This window comes from Brachyhypopomus gauderio, chromosome 12, assembly GCF_052324685.1.
Source record: "Brachyhypopomus gauderio isolate BG-103 chromosome 12, BGAUD_0.2, whole genome shotgun sequence".
In the NCBI taxonomy this organism is placed as follows: domain Eukaryota; kingdom Metazoa; phylum Chordata; class Actinopteri; order Gymnotiformes; family Hypopomidae; genus Brachyhypopomus; species Brachyhypopomus gauderio.
The window spans coordinates 17,578,924-17,601,610 of record NC_135222.1 but is presented as its reverse complement, the minus strand read 5'-3'; the positions used below and the strand labels follow the sequence as shown (position 1 = coordinate 17,601,610).

General features: G+C 45.0%; 1 protein-coding gene across 5 annotated transcripts in view; it reads right to left on the bottom strand.

Moving 5' to 3' along the window:
• naaladl2 (N-acetylated alpha-linked acidic dipeptidase like 2) overlaps positions 1-22,399 on the bottom strand; it is a 177,677-nt gene extending 155,278 nt beyond the window's left edge. For all 5 annotated transcript variants that reach the window (XM_077023405.1, XM_077023403.1, XM_077023404.1 and 2 more), the window contains exon 1: positions 22,138-22,399. The gene's annotated coding sequence lies outside the window, so the exon portion shown is untranslated. The remainder of the gene's footprint in view (positions 1-22,137) is intronic.
• Positions 22,400-22,687: the final 288 nt, after the last annotated feature.

Here is a 22,687-nt window from a genome sequence, read left to right as displayed (position 1 = left end):
GTGAAAACTATTTAATTATTTATTTGACATTTTGACTCGACAGTTATGCTTTACCACAATCTTTGACACGCTGTCCTCCTCCGACAGAAAAACTTAATAGTAGACCAATAATGTAGTACGTATTACGTAATAAACGTAATAATGTAGACCAAACGTAATAGCTGTAATTGCAGATGTTAACAAACGTTAACTAACAGACGCCTATTTCTTCTCTGGAAAGGGAAAGAAGACGAGAGTTATTTTAAAACAACCATGTCCAGAGGTTCTGGAGTGAAGAAACATGGCAGGATCACTCTAGATCAATGTGCCCATGGATAAGGGAATAATGTTCCACTAATGAAGACAACTGCTAATGAAAGCAGACCAGCTAAGAAGGGGGAGAGAAATTTGAATTTTAATCACCATGCTGGTGTCCCCAATATGTTGCCTCTCACCCAGGGGTCCGCAATTAAGTGGGTAAACTATAGTCTGTATTGATGAATTTGCATGCACGTGGATATCAATCCATGCCATGCACAAATCAGCCCCATATTGGCATGTTGATGGCGCCATGAGGTGGCGTGTAATGCGTCCCCATATGGCCGGGCTTTCAAACACGCTCACGCTGACAGGCTGGCGGAAACCCAAAGAAGAACTGCAAGAGACGGGTTACTGCGGCAACATGGGTTCGGGGTGCTAATTACCAAGCTTAATTTGCATGCAGCGTCCTGTGAGATTTAGCTTTACATCCCCCCCCCCCCCCCCCCCCCCACTGAATTAGTCTAATGATGAGAATGACATGGGGACTGGCAGGCCTACATGGATCAATAAAGATTTGTCTATTATTCACTCCGCACGTTATGCTGACGTTCTCAGCACTCTCACTTACGTTTTATTCCTCCCCTAAGGAGCTTCTGAGGCGTGACATCTTAGCAAATGACGAGGCAGCCATGTTCAGATTGCCGAAGCAACCATGAAACGGTTTCTCTGGCAAGTGTTAAGCCATACTTACACATTTAATAATGCGTCACAGGTCCACTGGGGATGACTGGGGAAGCTCCTCTGGTCCCCCACTCCTCCTCCGACACCCAACGACTGTCACACATACAGCCTTTCACGGTCATTGAGACGGTTACGTAGCCTCAGCACTTGACTGAGTAAAGACACCCTTCCTGCCTCTGTCCTCCACTGACCCCACCCCCTTTTCTGACCCCACCCCTTTTCAGACTCCACCCCTTTCTGTCTCATTCTACCCCACTGCTCCACCTTCCCATGCAGTGAGGCGTGTCATTGCTGGGTGTGATGTGGCCCTCCTGTGCCTGGTAGGCAGGGGTGCGTGTTGGCGTCTGATGCAGCGGGCGGAGGGCGCGGTGATGGCCCTGGCAGGGCTGTAGCTGCCTCTTCTTTCGGATGACAGGATTAGGGATAATGCCAGCACAGGATGCCGGCGCGTGCCATTTTGTGGCGGCCTGTCAAACAGTGGCTTACGGTGAAGCAGTCAAGCGGCTTGAGTTTGAACATGGCAGGGCCCACGGGGGGAGGAAGGAGAATCAATCTGATGCTGTGAATGCCGACTTACCCCCGCCCCTCAATACCCCCGCCCCTCCATACTACCACCCCTCCATACCCCATCTCTCCATACTCCACCACCCCATACTCCACCCCTCCATACTCCACCACCCCATACTCCACCCCTCCATACTCCATCACCCCATACTCCACCCATCCATACTCCACCACCCCATACTCCACCCCTCCATACTACCACCCCCCCATACTCCACCACCCCATACTCCACCACCCCATACTCCACCACCCCATACTCCACCACCCCATACTACCACCCCTCCATATTCCACCACCCCATACTCCACCACCCCATACTCCACCCCTCCATACTCCACCACCCCATACTCCACCCCTCCATACCCCTACCTTTCCACAGCATCCTTCAGGTATGCTCCTTCCCTACAGCTTTCATGGTGACTCGCACAGAGGTTTCCCAGAATTGTCCCGCACAACGGCAGGCATGAAAGCCCTGCAGGGTGAGGCCTGCTCCCCTCCAACACCCTTCCCATCCATCAGCATCCCAATGGTATCACTGGGCAAAAAAACCCAGCCTGACAAGCACACAAGACAAAGCAGCTCCTCCCAAACACAGCCGGTTCTGAGCGGAGCGAACAGGTCCAGCACGCTGTGAGAAGTCTGGCCACCACTGAAAGCCGTGTTCATCACTTCTGATTTTAAGATGGAGTAAGCATATCATTCATGCCCCACTGCTCTAAGGAGCTCTGCCTATGAAGGCATCCGAAAGTGCTTTGTGTTATATGCCCATACAGACAGACGGAGAAAGCCACTCGGTAATAACACACATGAAAGCAATGGTTAAGCACACACATTTGCACAAGTGTGCATTTTGGGTTTCACTGAATAAATGTTTAGCTTTTACATATCATTAAACTCCTGTACTTTGTGCACTGTTATTGCAAAACTTGACTGAAATTGTTAAATGAAACGCATTAAATGAAACCAAGCAAACAGATCGTTAAGTTGAAAGGCACAACACAACACTGCACAACACAACACTGCACAACACAAGGTCACCAAGGTTCAGCATTAGAGTTCAGCATTAGAGTTCAGCATTAAGATTTAGGGTTACAGTTCAGGGTTAGGGTTTGGCGTTAGGGTCCAGCCAGGGTGGGTGTGCTAGCCATAGTTAGGATTAGACTGACTAAATCTGGAAAGCAACATTCAATAAACATACATAAAGATTTTTTAACCATGCTGATATTTTAACCTGGCTAACACTGAACTATTTACATTAATCAGATCAGTAATATTTTCAGTAATCTGGGTAAAAATGAAGATGGAACAAATCAAAGGCCAACTGAAGTCATGATTACAACTGAAGTCAAGATCACTACTAAAATCATGATTACAACTGAAACCATGATCACAAATGAAGTCATGATCACTACTGAAGTCATGATCATCACTGAAGTCATGATCATACACCATGGTGGGACTTCCACATCATAAACATCAGTGTAAATGTCCACAAACAACATTATCATGCTGTATTTCAGGTATTTTACAAATTATTCTACTACAAGATAAATACTTTGAGACAAAGACATCTTACTAGTCCACTGGTCTCATCATGAACCATAGAGTGAGAGATAGTCCACAAAAACACTGCATAAAATTTAATGGAAACTGAAACTTCTATCAGATGAAGAGCAACTCCATAACAAGCCTAGAAAACTATTCATCTCAATCAAGATATGCAGAAATCTTCATACACATCTCTCATTAGCTGGCACTATTTTAAACATCAAGTCACTTTAAGGTTCTGAACAACAGAATAAATTTGCTGGCTGGTTATTCTCATTAAAAACAGGTTGTTTGTTATAAAATGAACCACATTCATTAGTGAGAACTCCACACATCTAAATAGTCCCTCGATACAGATGAACCATCGCTAGAACACTGGGCAAGAAATATGCCCCTGTCAAACGTTAGTTGATGAACAGGGTATGTTTGGGAAGCAGCCAAGCATTACCCCTGCTGAAGCAGGACAGGGGTTAACCCGCAGTCACCCAGGACAGGGGTTACCCCGCAGTTACCCAGGACAGGGGTGACACTCAATCGCTTTCGGTTCACTTTAGGTCAAGGCATCTACGTAGCGAACATAATTCACACTGCTCCTTATCTAAAAACACGGTGGCTGGGGTCAGACATTTGCCAGTAATCTAATTGCTCAGCCTGTTAAGTCATTGTATTTAAAGAGAGCACAGCGAGACTCTTGACATGCCAGCCACAACCAATCAAATCACCTAGGAAACATGTGCAGTAAGCAGAGCCGATCGCTCCCTTATCACCATCACACAGGCAGGCCCCACATCATCGGTGCTGCTGGCGGCTAGCAAGGCCTGCTGAACAGGAAGCCCACCGTCTGCTCTGAATACGGCTCTGAAGGGAGCTTCAGAGAGACAATGGACTATCCAAAAGCCATTACAGCACTAAGCATTATGTTGTAGAGAATAACAGAACAGCTACAAACAACCTACGGTGGCATGTTTAGTGTGGAAGGAGCGCGGCGTGACAGTGCATTACTGTAATTATCCACCGACTCGGTCACTGATCGAGATGAATGGATGGTCATTTAGAATTACCCATAAACGCCACTCTCCTTACATAATGAATAGGAGGACACATTCTTGAGCCTTTAATCAGTTTTATTTGACATTAGGTAATTAGGTTTTTGTTTCATTGTTTGCTTGATTTTTTTGAAAAGGTTTTTTTTTTTTTTTTTTTTTGTAGACTAAACAGTCTCCCTAAATCCCTGTCCTCAGGATGCAGAGAAAACCTCCACTGGCTCCTGCACTCATACATATACACTAAGGACTAAACTCTCATAAATACACTCTAAGGACTGAACCCTCAGACATACTCTAAGGACTACAAGCTCATACATACACTCTAAGGACGAAACCCTCATACAGACACTCTAAGGACTGAACCCTCATACAGACACTCTTAGGACTAAACCCTCATACAGACACTCTAAGGACTAAACCTTCATACATACACTCTAAGGACTACACCCTCATACATACACTCTAAGGACTAAATCCTCATACAGACACTCTAAGGACTACACCCTCATACAGACACTCTAAGGACTACACCCTCATACATACACTCTAAGGACTACACCCTCATACAGACACTCTAAGGACTAAACCTTCATACAGACACTCTAAGGACTAAATCCTCATACAGACACTCTAAGGACTACACCCTCATACATACACTCTAAGGACTAAGCCCCTTGCCTGCCATCTGGTGCGAGAGGTGGTTTCGTAAGGAGACACACACACATGCGGTGTGCCGCTCTGGTGTAAGGTGCTGACATTTCCTAATGAAGAAGGCAAAACCCAGAGCCCAGCCTTGTAATCCAATCTCCAGTAGCTTTGCATCTCTGTCCAGGCGGTTATTGAGTGTGCTGCTGGCCATAAATCATGGGGAAACACACAGCATACAGCCCAGTAACTCAGCCCAGTAACTCAGCCCAGTAACCCAGCCCTCATGAGCACACACATTCTAGAGTGGTAGAGTGGATGGGGCTCACACACACACATATGCACATATACATACAAACATATGTATAAACACACACACACACACACACACACACACACACACACACACACACACACACACACACATTTTTGCTCTCCAGTTCTCTTGTTGAAGATGGCTGTGTGGGTGAAAGGCAGGTAGGGTGTCTGGCTTTTCTTTGCATCACAACGATATGGGTGTCTAGAACACAGGGGCGGAGCACAGGGGGCGGAGCACAGGGGGCGGGGCACAGGGGGTGGGGCTCAGCCACACACTGCTGCATTTTACACATCTTTGCAGAACATCTTTGTTAAACCCGCACCGGAGGTCAGAGGTCAGAGGTGAGGGAGCAGCTGTAAGGATGGCTGAGTCACAACACAGCTTCAGTTGTCATGACATGATTAACACTGTTGCACTTCACAAAGAAGCTTATATAGAAAATCAGATTAGACTTTAAATGTTTCTATATAAACCATACGCGGTCACTGATTGTCTCTCATTTTAAATCAGGGTTTGTTATGATCTGAAGGAGGGTTGTCAGAAGCTTTATAATAGCTTTGCATTTCCAGCAGATGTTTACTACTGTTCTTGTTTGTTCTGAAGATATTTTTGCCTTAATTCATATTTCATGAAACCCTGTGGCATGCAAATATTTCAAAGCAAGCATATCACTAATTAAAAAGCAAAGTACAGGTAGGAAAAAATAGGTGTTCACAATAAATAGAAGCAAGGCCAGCATGAAAGGCAACAGTCAACACAAACGCACAGACTCCTTAATGCAATATTTAATGTGCTCTAAAATTAATCAGATAGGTGAAAAGGTTAGGAGTTTAATGTTTCATTAATGAGGAACCTTCAGCTCGGAGCAGAGTAACCACCCAATGACAGGGGATCTTCAGGTCTCAGCAGAGTGACCACCCAATGACAGCAGATCATCAGGTCTGAGCAGCATGACCACCTAATCATGTGGGATCTTGAACACGGATCAGAGTGATCATGTGATCATGGGGGATCTTCAGCTCGAATCAATGTGACCACCTGATCATGGGGTATCAGTGCTGAAGCTGGTGCTCGGGCTGCCCTGGTGGTCCAGTATGGTGTGCGGTCTGGAGGTCTGCTGTCTGGAGGACGTTCCTGGGCGTTCCTTCAGTGAGTGTGGAGTGTAGAGTTCAGACACCTGCTAACTCGCATTACACGAGTTTCCCAAGCTCTTACTGGACAGGAAGAATGGCTTGAAGCTCTGCCTTAACACCCTGAATCGCTTTGAAATTGTGGTTCAACAGTTCTTGGCTTCCTTCACTTCTGAGGAAGCCACACAAGAACCCTGGCTCCAGCTACAGGGCATTTGTGTGATTGTGTATTTGGAATGTCTAATAAAGAAAATACAAAGAAGTATTTGAATGTTTGTTCCATCTTTCCATTCTGGATAAAGGGCAAATGTTTGTTTAAAGCTTCTAAAAACAACCTTTTTCCAGAGATATGTGGATATGTGGTTTCAATGACAGCTGTATGACCGGTAGAGAAGAAGACAGTAGGGTGGTGACAGCGTGAAGGGAGATGGAGTAATGAGGGCCAATAGCAGTTCCAGCTTCCTCTTACTGCTGCTGTGGAGGTCCAGAGGGTCAAGTTTCTCCTGCTCATCAGGTAAATAGCTCTTTGTACTAGAGCAAAGTCTCATCCTCCCCCTTGGAAGAGGAATGTGTTTCTGTGTAGTCCTGCATGTCTGCAAAACCACAAAGACACACTCACATCTCCCCTCTCTAATGCATTCCCTACCTCTCTCCCCCTCTCCTTCTCCCTCTCTCCCCCTCTCCTTCTCCCTCTCTCCCCCTCTCCTTCTCCCTCTCTCCCTCTCCTTCTCCCTGTCTCCCCCTCTCCTTCTCCTCTTTGTCTCCCTTTAATCTCACTGCTTCTCATTGTGCTTCTCAGCTGTCTCCTTCTCTTTCCCTCATGGCCCTTACCTCTATAGAATCTTCTTTGTCCAGCCAATCACACCTCACTGACTTGGCACACACACACACACACACACACACACACACACACACACACACACACACACCCTCCCACACCTCTTCCATCTAAGAGTGTAACTACACTCTAAAAGACCAAAATGGATTGACATCAAATATTGATATCTCTTATCTGCTGGCTACACCAATAACAGCCACACTCTCTCTCTCTCTCTCTCTCTCTCTCTCTCTCTCTCTCTCTCTCTCTCACACACACACACACACACACATACACACACACACACTCTCACACACACAAACACATACAGTCCCATTATTCACAAAAAGATTAAACAAGTTTTTTACTTGTTCCTTGGAGAAAAACTCCATTTAGAGTGGTTAAAAATAAGCACTAGTCAGCCGCGCAACAATGAAAGCCCATCCAGATAGAGGACCCTACCCAGATAGAGGAGGGCCCACCCAGATAGAGGGGGACCCTACCCAGATAGAGGAGGACCCACCCAGATAGAGGGGGACCCTACCCAGATAGAGGACCCTGCCCAGATAGAGGACTCTACCCAGATAGAGGGGGACCCTACCCAGATAGAGGAGGACTCTACCCAGATAGAAGACCCTGCCCAGATAGAGGACTCGACCCAGATAGAGGAGGACCGTACCCAGATAGAGGAGAACCTACCCAGATAGAGGAGGACTCTACCCAGATAGAGGAGGACCTACCCAGATAGAGGAGGACTCTACCCAGATAGAGGAGGACTCTACCCAGATAGAGGAGGAGGACCCTACCCAGATAGAGGAGGACTCTATCCTGATAGAGGAGGACCTACCCAGATAGAGGAGGACTCTACCCAGATAGAGGAGGACCTACCCAGATAGAGGAGGACCCTACCCTGCTGAAGATCAGGCTGATGTCATAATGCCTTATTTATAACACTGCCAGGTCAGGCTGACTTTGGCAGACTTGGACATTTGCTTTGGAAATTTAATATTAATGACATTTTTAACATTCTGTTTCATTTTAGCAAGAACAGTCACATAATCAGCTTTTAAGTTACATACAGAAGGAAGAAAAAAGACCAGTAAACAAGTTTCAGTTTGTGAGTCAAAAATTCCATTAGAAATTATAATTAATAATTGGCCTTTTCATTCCAGTTTAGTGCCACCATTGCTGGCAAATCCAACAATGACTAAACTGGAAAAGACCAGAGTCTCTAACATCCCAAATTATGACTGGATCAGTACTAGAATTCTAGGAGTTATCTCACACAACAAGCTCATGCTCCTAGATCAGTCTATCTACTCTAGGACAGAAAAATACAAATCACAAAGTAAAAAGGGTAACACTTTACAATATGGTTCCTTAATTAATGTTTAAATACTTATTAACTAAGCAATAGGTAATGGAGAATTATCGTCATAGTTTTACCTGAATTACTCTTCACTATAATAAACTACTATGTTAGGTCACATGTAAGTAATTAATAAGTAGTCTTCATCAATTTTCGTAACTACTTACTTTCGGTTCCTTAATTAACGTATTAGCTAAGCAACAAGTAATAGAGAATTATCATCATAGTTTTCATTAATTACTCTTCACTTCACTGTTAGTTCACATATAAGTAATGAATATGTTGTCTTTATCTATTTTTGTAACTACTCACTTAATCAGTCCTTCATTAATGCTTATGTACTTGTCACTCCAGCGTGTCTTTGTGTGCATGTGCGCTGGTTTGGGTATTATTGTTGAGATATGTAAGTGTGTGTCCTGTACATGTCCTTCATCAGTTGTTGTTCGACCTTTGTCATGAGTATTGTACATTTTCATCACTGCTTTAAACGCTGCTCCCATCTCGGTATCCTGCCTGCTCGCAACGTCACAGTAAGTAACTTCAGAATAAGTAATCACGTATTTACTTAACAGTGGTGAGTATCCTGAAACGTTCTTAGCGCTAAGTAACCTCGTATGAAACGTACGAGGTTACAAAGTACTTAGCGCTAAGAACGTTTCGGGAAACCCACCCCAGTACGGTTTCCTTAACACTAAGTACTCCTCATTGTAATGACCTGTAATTACAATGAGGAAGTGTTATAGTGTGCAGTGTATAATAGTAAAGTGTAGCCTGTATGTAAGGATGCGTTTAAAGCAGTGACGAAAACTAACAACACAACACTCATGACAATGTCAACAATAATACATAACGTGTGCAACGAGACTAGAGATAGGTGAGAGAACTTACAAAGGCGATTGTCTAGACATCGCTAGACATTCAAACAGGGGCGTACCCAAACCAGCGCACATGCACACAAAGACTACTTATTAATGAAGGACTGATTAAGTGAGTAGTTACAAAAATAGATGAAGACAACTTATTAATTACTTATATGTGAACTAACAGTGAAGTGAAAAGTAATTAATGAAAAATATGATGATAATTCTCTATTACTTGTTGCTTAGCTAATACATTAATTAAGGAACCGAAAGTAAGTAGTTACGAAAATTGATGAAGACTACTTATTAATTACTTACATGTGACATAACTTAGTAGTTTATTATAGTGAAGAGTAATTAAGGTAAAACTATGACGACAATTCTCCATTATCTATTGCTTAGTTAATAGGTACTTAAACATTAATTAAGGAACCGTATTGTAAAGTGTTACCGTAAAAAGACAGATAAGAGAATGCAGCTGTGTCATTTCATGGAAGCATCTTATCTGCCAGGCGGCCACAGAGCGAGGGAGAGGGCAGAGGGGTCACAAACACCCCATAGTGACATTTTTGAACATTTTTATTTCCATGAAAACGTTGCTGCCACCACACTTGGGGAGGGCAGTCCTCCCAGAATGCTGTTCGCTTTTCTGCAGACTTAGTTTAATTACACTGTTTAAAATTCCTTAAATGGTGAAATTCTGATGTGTTATGTTTTAAAGAGTTATGTTTTTTACTTTACTTTGTGTTAGACATGTTACCTGTGTACCTACCCCTACTTAAGTCCTTTGTCTGTTATTGTTGCATTTGCTTAACTACAGCAATTATGGTTTTCTGTGTGTCTTCCATACAAACATTACAATATACAAATATCTTCTATTCCTGCTTGTGGTGTATACACTCTGCCAACCACTCATGTACAGTGAAACTGAACAAATGCCCATTATGAGCCATGTCCAAGTTTTATTAAACAGAAATATTAGCACACACACACAAACAGCATATGTTTAATTTACCTGGAAAGTTAGAACATTGTAACTGGGCGGTGTCATACAGGAGTGTTTGGTAGTGTGGTATCATACAGGAGAGTTTGGTAGTGTAGTATCATACAGGAGTGTTTGGTAGTATCATACAGGAGTGTTTGGTAGCGTGGTATCATACAGGAGTGTTTGGTGGAGCAGTATTATACAGGAGTGTTTGGTAGTGCGGTATCCTGTGTTCGATGAACATGTGTTGTGCGCTTGTCTTTCACAGCCTTGCTAAGTGGCTCTTCAATACTTCAATGTTTTCATTTAACAAATTCACAAAGTTTGGGCATCTATGGTTTCCATTTTACAAAGATTTTCTCACTCTAAACTTCAAGTGTCACACATTAATTTCAAACACTGCAGTCTTTATACTGGTTATGATGCATAAACGCAAAGCAGGACATAGATTGATGAGGGAGGTGTGAAGAAGGTGATGGATGTGGAAACGAAAGGAAAAAGGTAAAACAGTTATAAGCGTGTTACACAATACCAGTAAACTGCGAACAATTCCAATAAACTTCACAAGGCGAGTGAAAATATTTCACGTTTACAAGTGCCCAGAAACTTGTGTGGATCAACGCCACAATCTCAGCAGCTTGTCCAGCAGGTGCAAATCACGTGTGATCTCCTTCCTAATCACACGTGATGACCTCCTTCCCAATGTTGTGTGAAGATCTCCTTCCTAATCTAACGTAATGATCTTCTTCCCAATCTCTTGTGATAATCTCCTTCCTAATCTCATGTGATGATCTTCCCAATCACGTGTGATGATCTCCTTCCCAATGTTGTGTGATGATCTCCTTCCTAATCACATGTGATGATATCCTTCCTAATCTTGCTAAGCAGAAACCTCTAATAAAAGATGACAGTTACAGTTTTGTAAAGTCTGTTAAATATTTTGTAAATAAAATATTCTTCCCAAGACACCATGATTGAAGAACACTGCATGTCAAATAAAATTTCTAACTATAGTGAAATAAAAATAACTCAAATAATAGGGATTCATTTAGTTACAAACGTGCAAACGTTTTCTTAATAACCTCTTTCACTGACTGAATAGTAAATTGCGAGCCACTATTTCACTATATGTGTGTGTGTGTGTGTGTGTGCGTGTATGTGTGTGTGTGTGTGTGTGTGTGTGTGTGTGTGTGTGTGTGTGAGGTGAATAACCCATGAAGCCTGCAAACCTTCTTTATACATACAAAAAAGAAAAGTTTGAAAAAGAAAAATGCTGAAAGAATACAGAGCCTCAGACTCTAGGATAGACAGCCCCCCCCCCCCCCCCCCCCCCCCCCCAACACCTCCACACACGCACACACAGACACACCCCACCTGTCAGTTGTCATGGAACATATAGTCTGTTTTTCACAGCTGCCATCATGGGGCCTGGTTTAATGTAACTTCCAAAATGGCTTTGATCATCCTTGGGTTACCTAAAAGGAAGTCACCCAAGCCCCAGTAATTACCTCCACAGTTCACCAAAGAGGTCTAATTTCCATCACCTCGTGACTACTTCAGGAGTGGCGGCCATGTGTGATTGATGGTTTATGAAACCGTTTTCTACAGGCCTGACATTTGAGTGAAACATGCCGCGGTCTGGATGTTGCGCCCCTGATGCCTGCTGTGCGGCGACCTAGCAGGCAGTCTGAGAGCCCCATACCAGCCCATTCCATCGCTGAAGAAGAGCTCAGAACATACATCTCGCATGCAGGAGAGCAGACCTGGGAGTACCTGAAAGAGGACTTCCTCCGCTGCACAGACCTCCAGAACATCATTAGATGTAACAGTGCAAAGACGAGGCTCATCAAGATCAGATTAAGAGCAGCAGAGCCCCAGGGATTCAGAGCCCAATGACCAGCCACGTTGCTAGAGATCAGAGTGGGAGGGACCAGGAAGGAGCCGTCTGACTGGACAACTGGGCCTTGTTACAGTTTCCATGGGTCCTTTACAACTATGCTTAAGCTGTAAACAGATAACAGGTGAGCGGTGTGCACAGGCAGGTGCAAACTGTGGATTTTAAGGTCCCAAAAGCCGCTTAAAAAAAAAAAACGGACACTCATGGTGTTGTGAGGGAGAACCGGTTCTAGAAGTGAACGCGATTCAAGCTGTTGGGTTTGAAAATGTTTGAAGGCAACATGTAACACTGACTGAAAGAGCCATAAAAGCTCATTTCTCATAAGGAACATTACCTATCTAGTTGTCCTTTCCTCTGCAAGATGATTTATCACTTTATCGGACAAATTATTTGTTTTCGAGACGAAATGTAGCATCCGTGCAGTGAAAGGGAGTTGGATACATCCATAAGTGGCTGATATCTTGTCTCCAGGAAATGAACAAAACAGTGGCATTATCATAAAATAAGCCCATTCATAACAGTCCGTCATAAACCAGGCTTTCTGGAACCTGATATGGCCATTTTCCAATGTCAAGAGAATGTCCCAAAGGAAAGAGCCATGTCTGCCTACAAAACAAAAGCAAGACAAACACACACACACACGCACACACTTCTGCTGTATTCCTGACATCGAGCTCTCAGGGAACACTGACATTTAGCTTTTGTTTTGGTTCTGAAAGAAGCCTGATATGAAACTCCTGTTTAGTTGAGCAGGCACACATACCCTATACCTCTCAGTGGGTTTTTACATGAATAACCTGTTTCAAAACAGGACAGGTGATATCTGAATATTCTGTGTACATGTATATTAATGTGCACATACAGGAGTACATGCTGTATTTATAGTTTTGACAAGTCTTAACAAGTGTATTTATGTTGCATTTATGGTATAAATCAGAACAAATGTATTTACAGTATAAATATATCAAAACCAGTTCACTCATAAAGATTAACACAAGAAACACAGCACAGTCTTCGGTACTTTTAAATGTCATTTGGTACTCATCAATGCTCAGTGTACATCAAGACAGCATTTAATGTCACCTATCCACATTAAAGCCATACAACCATGTAGGAACATGAGTTTAACAGCCAGTGAAACAAAGAGCTGTCCAAGGCTGCTCAGAGTTCAAACCCTGCTGGCTCCTTGAAGGGTGACACCACACCGCGGTACTGCCCCAGGGGACTACATGCACTCCAAGGGCCCGTGTGTGTGTGTGTATGTGTGTGTGTGTTGCCTATCCCAATGGTGACAGAGGGAAAGAGGGTATGGGTCACTATGGAGAGAGCGGTGGGGTGGGGGAGAGACTCCACCAGTGATGAGGTGAATGAAGTTTAAATTAGACCTTCAGCTTCAGCCAGTCAGCAGAGGCGGCATGGACAGGACTGGAAAGAACAGGAGACAAGTGGACAGTGGGAGACTTGAGCAGCGTGAGAGGATGTGAGAGGACTCCAGCGTTTGGGAGAAAACAGATTTGGGAGTGAACAGAGGTTTGGGAGTGTTCGTTTCACCATACTGGGCCATAATGGGGACAGCGTGGGGAGTGGAGCTGATTCAATAAATGTAATGAGCCTGACTGAAAATAATCTGGACATGAATGTTTCTCCATGACTAAATAGAACCCAACACTTAACACACGTGAGTTTGGCAGGCAGAAGTAAATCTGACCATGTGGAATGGGAGTCCCAGCAGGCCAAAGAGGTCCCTTGCACTGCAGTAATGACGTCTACAAGATTTATCTGAATTTATGACCAAGGAATAAAAAAATACGCTACCATGTTTCTCTCTGTGGGAGGAGCATCATTCACAATGTCCTTTCACTCCAACACACTGTGGAGCCAAACCATGATGTTCATTTTCAGCATTATCTCACGTTTTCAGTATCTCACGTTGCTCTCATGAAACGCTAAATAAACGGTTCTGTCCATTCTACAACCTCCAGCCTGTATCAGCGTTGCCCTGGAGACGCCGTGGTGATGGATGTGGCCTGATCTCCCAGTATGCATCAAAGGCCGTGACCCTCCACTCCGGCACACTTGCTCGGTCGTTTGCTGGGTATTTAAAAGCCGTTTATGTGGCAAACACAGGGCACACGCTGCATAAAATATGAGCTAAGAGTGCAGCAGATAAGAAGTAATCTTCGCAGAGAAAAGAAGAGAATGGGATGAAGTGCACCATAATGCCAGGAGCTGTTGGTATCTAAGGTTTGTAACGGCCCGCAAAGCACAACAAATAGCATTGTCATATATTTATGTGCAAACTCTTAAAAGCCAAAGCAGGCTGCACACAGGTGTCTGGGGCCGATAAGGCCAGTTCTGCCCAGGGTTTTTAAGGCAACCTGCTCCAGAAACAGGGGAGGGGTGGAAGACCAAGAAGTACATATTTCCGTATCCAGGGTTGTCAGTCATGGTACTATTGTGTGAGGCAGATGTTTTTTTTCTTCAGACAGGCGAGAAGTACATTAGGACTGGTCAGAGTGAGACCTACATATTAAGAACTGGTCAGAGTGAGACCTACATAATAAGGACTGGTCAGAGTGAGACCTACATATTAAGTACTGGTCAGAGTGAGACCTACATATTAAGTACTGGTCAGAGTGAGACCTACATAATAAGGACTGGTCAGAGTGAGACCTACATATTAAGTACTGGTCAGAGTGAGACCTACATATTATGGACTGGTCAGAGTGAGACCTACATAATAAGGACTGGTCAGAGTGAGACCTACATAATAAGGACTGGTCAGAGTGAGACCTACTGTACATAATAAGTACTGGTCAGAGTGAGACCTACATATTAAGGACTGGTCAGAGTGAGACCTACATATTATGGAGTTGTCAGAGTGAGACTTACATATTAAAGATGGGTCAGGGTGAGACATACAGGGGTTGGACAATGAAACTGAAACACCTGTCATATTAGTGTGGGAGGTTTCATGGCTAAATTGGACCAGCCTGGTGGCCAATCTTCATTAATTGCCCATTGCACCAGTAAGAGCACAGTGTGAAGGTTCAGTTAGCAGGGTAAGAACACAGTTTTGCTCAAAATATTGCAATGCACACAACATTATGGGCGACATACCAGAGTTCAAAAGAGGACAAATTGTTGGTGCACGTCTTGCTGGCGCATCTGTGACCAAGATAGCAAGTCTTTGTGATGTATCAAGAGCCACGGTATCCAGGGTAATGTCAGCATAACACCAAGAAGGACAAACCACATCCAACAGGATTAACTGTGGACGCCAGAGGAAGCTGAAAGGGATGTTTTTGTGCTAACCCAGATTATATCCAAAAAACATAAAACCAAAAAAAAAAAAAAAACTGCTGTCTAAATCATGGCAGAATAAAATGTACACCTCAACTCTCCTGTTTCTATCAAAACTGTCTGTCGGGAGCTTCACAGGGTCAATATAGACGGCCGGGTTGCTATAGCCAAACCTTTGGTCACTCGTGCCAAAGCCAAACGTCAGTTTCAATGGTGCAAGGAGCGCAAATTTTGGGCTGTGGACAATATGAAACATGTATTGTTCTGTGATGAGTCCACCTTTACTGTTTTCCCCACATCCAGGAGAGTTACGGTGTGGAGAAGCCCCAAAGAAGCACCACCCAGACTGTTGCACAGAGTGAAGCAGAGGGGTAGATCAGTGATGGTTTGGGCTGCCATATCATGACATTCCCTTGGCCCAATACTTGTGCTAGATGGGCACGTCACTGCCAAGAACTACCGAACCATTCTAAAGGACCATGTGCATCCAATGGTTCAAACATTGTATCCTGAAAGCAGTGCCATGTATCAGGATGACAATGCACCGATACACACAGCAGGACTGGTGAAAAATTGGTTTGATGAACATGAAAGTGAAGTTGAACATGTCCCATGGCCTCCACAGTCACCAGATCTAAATATTATTGAGCCTCTTTGGGGTGTTTTGGAGGAGCGAGTCAGGAAACGTTTTCCTCCACCAGCATCACGTAGTGACTGGCCACTGTCCTGCAAGGAGTATGGCTTAAAATCCCTCTGACCACTGTGCAGGACTTGAATATGTCATTCCCAAGACGAATTAACACTGTATTGGCCGCAAAAGGAGGTCATACACCATACTAATAAATTATTGTGATCTAAAACCAGGTGTTTCAGTTTCACTGTCCAACCCCTGTACATATTAAGGACAGGTCAAGGTGAGACCTATATATTAAGGACGGGTCAGGGTGAGACCTACATATTAAGGGGTTATGGGCAGGGAGTGGCCACCTCCATCAACACCTCCAGAGCAGAGAGGTATGAGGAGCTGAGAGGAAGATATGAACGCAGTCTTAAAGGAAGAAATAAGAACTGAAGAAATAAGGAGTGCTTTTATATCATGTGCAACCTTTATTTGGTTTCATTATTGAAATCTTATCTGCTTGCCTTGTAAACCACAAGCCAAAAAAGAGAAGATTCAATTATGACTGGCAATGAGATGTGACACAATAGCATATTTTCTCTGAGGTTAAACACTGCTGTGAGAGCACTAGTAAATCCCAGAGGCACAAATCATTCACGTATTGTAATTCACAGCAAATGAATTGGACTTTGTGGTCTGTCACTTGAACGCACCCATCTGAAGGCGTCATTCATGGCTGCTGCCACGCGTTAGGGACCGTCTCCAATTCACGGCTATTGTGGAGTGTTAGGAATCATCTCCAAACTACACTGCTCAAATTATAAACGCTTATGCTCATTTTAACACACGGTTCCTGCACCGGTGTCTGTAAGCAATACTTCAAGCACCATAATTACAAAACAGACATTTTCTGGCACCTTGCAAGCTAACTGCAGTAAAATAAAAGTATAACTATTACCACTAATATTAATAAAACATCAAATTAAGCAATGTGTTTTTAACTGTGGGGACCTTGAGAACAAAAGCAAGGAACAATGCCAACGAGGCACAAAAACACCTATAAAAGAAGCAGTAACAGCACGCACAGGAAGCGCAGGACGGGTCTGGCCCCGTTTCTGCCGTGGCAGCCGTGTATCTGTGATGGAGGGCAAGCTCCTTTTGTTTAAGACAGTGTATGAAAGGTCACCATCCATCCAGTCTCCTGAGAAGGACAGACGCTCATTCAAGTTACACTGTGACATGTTTCCCCCTCGTGTCCTTCACGAAGGGACAGGCGAAAACTGTAATACGGACCAGGTGGGGAGAGAGTGAGAGAGAGTGAGAGAGAGAGAGAGAGAGAGAGAGAGAGAGAGAGAGAGAGAGAGAGAGAGAGAGGGGAGCGACCCACATTCCCAATAAATAGGACAATTCTGGGGAAAACAGAGAAATAGCTGTAATGGTCACCTTCATTTATTGGTACCAAGGCCAGACACTTCTCCTCTACAGCTGTAGTTGTGTTTCATCTCAGAAGACCACAAACTAAAAACACCCAGGCAAAGAGCGTTGCCCTTACACCCCCTTCACCTCCCTCTTCTGGGTCACACTGCTCATTCTAGCATGATATTTCCTGCCACAAACGAAGATGCAAACCCAAATGTGAATTATTCATCAGCTCGTAGACTGAACCTGTGTCACCGTAAAAGCTGATCCGGGGAACTCCCCACTGCCCTTCCTTAACACACATAATGACCTGACCACTCGATTATATCCCATAATATTCCAACTGTGACAAGTCGGTCATTTTGAGTCCACAATATGCAGCTAATGGGTCATAAAAATGTTATTTTTGATTAAGGGGAAATGTAAATGGGAATGCCACAACTGTGGGAAGAACACGGTATTTCAAACATGTTTTTTTCTACTAGTACTGAGAGATGTAATTGTAATTAAACTATAATCGTTTAAGAAAATATTTTTTTTTCTCATGAAAAGTAAATAATTGATTTTAATTTTAAATGTAACTAATGTCTAGGATCTTAAGGAATGAGAGTAATCATAAGTGTGTTTGTGTGTTTGGGTGAGAGAATCTCATTTGCTGTAGACAGATGTAATTACAGATCAATTAAAAACTGCTTAGGGGGATAATTACCAGCTTTTGAAAGGTGTCTTCGAGCAAGTTACAGAGTTCCACAAACAGGAGCAACTGAGTGTCATGTTTGGAGAGTATCAGTAGATGATAAGCTAAGTAGTATGGACAGGGCTATAGTGCAAATAATGTTCCACTCTGCAGAGGAAAAGATAATAAAATAAGTTAAATTCCGGTATCACAGCAACACCACCAAATTCACCACATCAGGAGGCAGAGGTGTGTAGCATTAACACTGAGAGTTTTTCCCTCTCTGTAATGATTCAAAAACAAACGTGTGATGGACAGGAAAAGGCAGTACGTAATGTGTTAGAGTGAAACCTGCAGCCAGGGTGAATCACATGGATCTTCTTTACCAATGAAGGGGGAGGAGCTACCACATGACATTACCCATTAAGGGGGAGGGGCTACTGTAAGACCTGTGCCCTTGTGTCCCTATGAACCCATGTCCCTATGTCCCTGTGTCCCTGAGGACATCTGTACCATACTTATATGATATATGCAATTGGAGATTGCACATGAGCACCTAAAAACACTGCATACAAACACACATTTGTTCTGTGTAAGTATACATAAGAAATGACACTCCAAGTCAGGATTAGCTTAGTGTACATTAAGAAAAGACCCGAGTCTGATGAGAAACAACCCTGACAAAGTGGTTTTCAAGTGTCCAGCAAAATATCTGTGTGCCTGAACATCTGTGAGCGAGAGACGCAGACTGGCTTGAAGGCACCAGGCTAACTGGGTCACCATGAGTGAGAAGGTGAATGAAATAAAGTGTAGTTGAACAGCTCTCAGCTTAGAAAGAGAAAATTACTACTCTCAATGCAACAGCCACGCACAGAGAGAGAGAGAGAGAGAGAGGATGATGAACTAAACACAGGTCAAAAACATTTCAACTTTTCTCCACGAGACATCATCTTTGACCTCAACTTTGATGGCAGTTTTAATGGGACCAAATTGCCCTTCTGCTTCTGTCAAGTCAGGGAACGCACAAGTCTAAATGACTCCTCAGCCAATCAGCTCGCAGCTACGTGTACACATCCACAGTCAGCCCCTGACCCGTCTGCACTGGGAATAAACAGTCAGACAGGTTGACACGGCGGTCACATGACACGAGAGGCTCGTGGACCGCTGGAGGTCTGGGTGACTTTACTCGTCACACACACAAACACACATTAAGGAACATCCTGTATCTGTTTAAACTGGCACCACAAATCTGAAGGACAAAGATGGCTACATCCAGGCAGGGGGCGTCTCTGTGGACGGGGTTCTCCTGTTCGTGCTCACACTACTCCTATGTCCATTTGCTTCTCTGCTCCTGGCACATTTTCTCTTACAGTTGACAAACTCCATTACAAACTTGACAAATTGATCCTGGACCTATGGAGATGTTTCCCTCTTTAAAACACCAAGAGTGGAGTGAGTGATGCGTTATCTTCTCCCTCTGACTGGTGATAGAATGTGATAAATAAAGCAGGTGTAAAGGGGTGTGTGTGTGTGTGTGTGTGTGTGTGTGTGCATGCAGGCATGTGTTTATGTGCAGGTGCGTTTGTACAGGCATGTGTGTGTGTGTGTGTGTGTGTGTGTGCGTATGTGCAGGCGTGTGTGTGTGTGTGTGTGTGTGTGTGTGTGTGTGTGTGTGTGTGTGTGTGTGTGTGTGTGTGCTGGCACGTGAGTGTGCAGCTGACTGCTGTGGGCTCTCATGCGGAGGACACATTCCAGACATGGTACTGGAGAACTGGAAAACAGCCTCAACCCAGCCCAGCCCAGCCTGGTCACACCCAGCCCAGCCCAGCCCAACCCGGTCCCGCCCAGTCCTGCCAGGCCCCATCCAGTCCCGCCCAGTCCTGCCTTCGGTCCCAAAGAGCCTGGCTCTGGCAAGTCATTGAGGCCCAGACTGGCAGAGGCGCTGGTGTCAGCTGAACCCATTTCATGAGAAGATTCTGGCAGCATCCTGAAGAGACATGTGCAGAGAACAAACATGTCCTGAAGAGACACGTGCAGGAAGCAAACGTGTCCCGTAATGCAGAGCAGCACGCTGGAAGAGACGGACACAAAGTGGAATGCAAACGAGTGCGATGAAAGCCCAGCTGCATAAACAAAACAACAGCCGTGCAGAGCGGGAACGTGACAGGTGAGATTTCCATCTCCGTCTGGGCGAAGGCTGTCGGCGGTCCGCCGCGCTCGCCAAGAGCCTCTCTTAGAAGGCAAACGCAGCGGCTCAAAGCGCAAGATGTCACCTCGCGTTACCTAATAATAAACATAACACATCCCGGGTCGCTCTCCTTGCGTGCGGCTGACAGGGCGAGACAGGTGCCCAGGACGCGTGTAATACCGAGCGATCCGTTTGCCTTTGTGATCCGGAGGTGCGGTCGGGCTCAGCTTATCGACGCCTGGTCGTGATGAACAGAGCTCCGAGGGCAGATAAGAAAGTGCGGCCCACCACGGCTCAGGCGTCTGCAACGCGCCGCGTTCTCCTTTGTGATTCAAAAGATCATATTTCAGCGGCGGGGGAGGAAAACGGGCGGGGGTGTGGGGGGGGGGGGGGGGGTGTGAGGGGGGGCTGCTGTGCGCTCCACGTGAAGGATGATGTGATCTCTGTGTCAGAAGACACAGGACCGGGCTGGGTTATTAGTTCTTCACCGCTGGCTCGGTTACAGACGTCTGCTCAGACTGGCTAGTTACCTCCTTATCATTGACAGGCCTTACAAAAAGGATAACATCTCAGGTTTCAGCTCAGTGCCCAGCCGGACAGGAAAACCTCATTTCCACATGGACAGCAGCACCAGAGCCGATTGATATTCTGACAGTTTCATTATTTAATTATCACCCCACTCTTCACTTTAGTGGAAATAGCAGAACCCGTTCCCCTTTCCACTCGATGTCCGCATTAACTCCACACCGCGTTAAAGTCTGGGGAGTCAACACTGCCAGATAGGAGTCTGTTAGTCTCTGATTCAAGAGAGGTGTGTGGTATGTGTGGTACAGTCCACACTCAGGCCAGGTGAGCGGGGCGGTGGTGAAGATGCAGGTTCACACCTTTGACCCACTGTGCTGCATCGATCAAACAGTGTTGACAAGGTGACCTCGTAAAAAGCCCAAGCCAGAAGGAGACTGGGCCACACACATGGCCTCTTCTACTGTCTACCACTGAGATGAAGTCTCCAGCAGTAATGAGCTACCTGGATAGAACTTAGTGGTCGGGCGTAATAAAGAACGGCTTACCGCACGCCACCTCCGCCCAGCCGCACCACGACAGAACCCATCACACCGGACCAGGCTGCAGAACGGCTCATTTCAATACTCGCCCTGGGGCTCACACGCCAACAACAGACTCCGATGCAATATGAATTCCAGGATATAATGACCAAAAACGCACAAACATTTTTGTCTCTCTTTCTCTTAAACACACACACACACACACACACAAGCATCACAAACTTGGTGCATCAATCAATTTGCATTTAAATTGCAGCGATATGTATTGGATTGCGCTTTTCTGCTATTCGCCTGCGTTAGCCGGATGTGCCTCTGCGTGCAGCACAGCGCCCTCACACGCCCGCGGCGATGGCTTTACCAAACATCCCCAAACGCCAACACGCTGCCCTTCACCTCCACACTAACACCCCAAAACAGCCCCACACTTTTGCTATCTTCCAATCCAAAGCTGCTTTCTGGGAGAAGGCGCTAGGCAGCTGTACGCCAGCTAGTGTCACTCCGTCAGCCCTAATGAACGTTATTGAGGAGTACACGGGAGGCCCGTCTCGCCTAAAGGGGTGTGAAGCAGACGGTGCTCGGTGTGAGTCCAGCACAGTACCTGCTCTGCGCACACACCTGCTACACCTGCACAGCTCCACGTTTAAACAGGAGACGACGGAGCAACCAGCTCATTATGAAGAAAGCAGACTGATAATATAAACGTTTACCTTGCACGGCTGAGCTGGGATAAAATCCTTGTGTGTCCTCCACTGTACTGTCACTCTCTCTCTCTCTCTCTCTCTCTCTCTCTCTCTCTCTCTCTCTCTCTCTCTCTCTCTCTCTCTCTCTCTCTCTAGCTCTCCTTTCCTCTGTCTCTTGACAGACTGACAAGTGAGACAGTCGTCCAGCAGGTTCCCATGTAGTGGTGTCTTCTCCTGTTCTACTGAAACACTGAGGAGTTGTTCCACTGAGGTCAACAAATTAGCACACGCTTCCTGCCTGGTGTGGACTCATCTAACCTGTTCTGCTAAGTGCTCCTCTCCCACCTCCCGCCTGCACACACAGCGGGTTCAAACCAGACATACAGGTTCCACAATAATGCAGCCCACAAAAACAACTGTGTCCACTTTCACCTTCAATAGTTCACTTCTTCCAATAGATTTTTCTTGGGACAGTTACAATGTCCTGAATGGTAATGTTTTTGTGTTTTATACACACACACACACACACACACACACACACACACACACACACACACACACACACACACACACACAC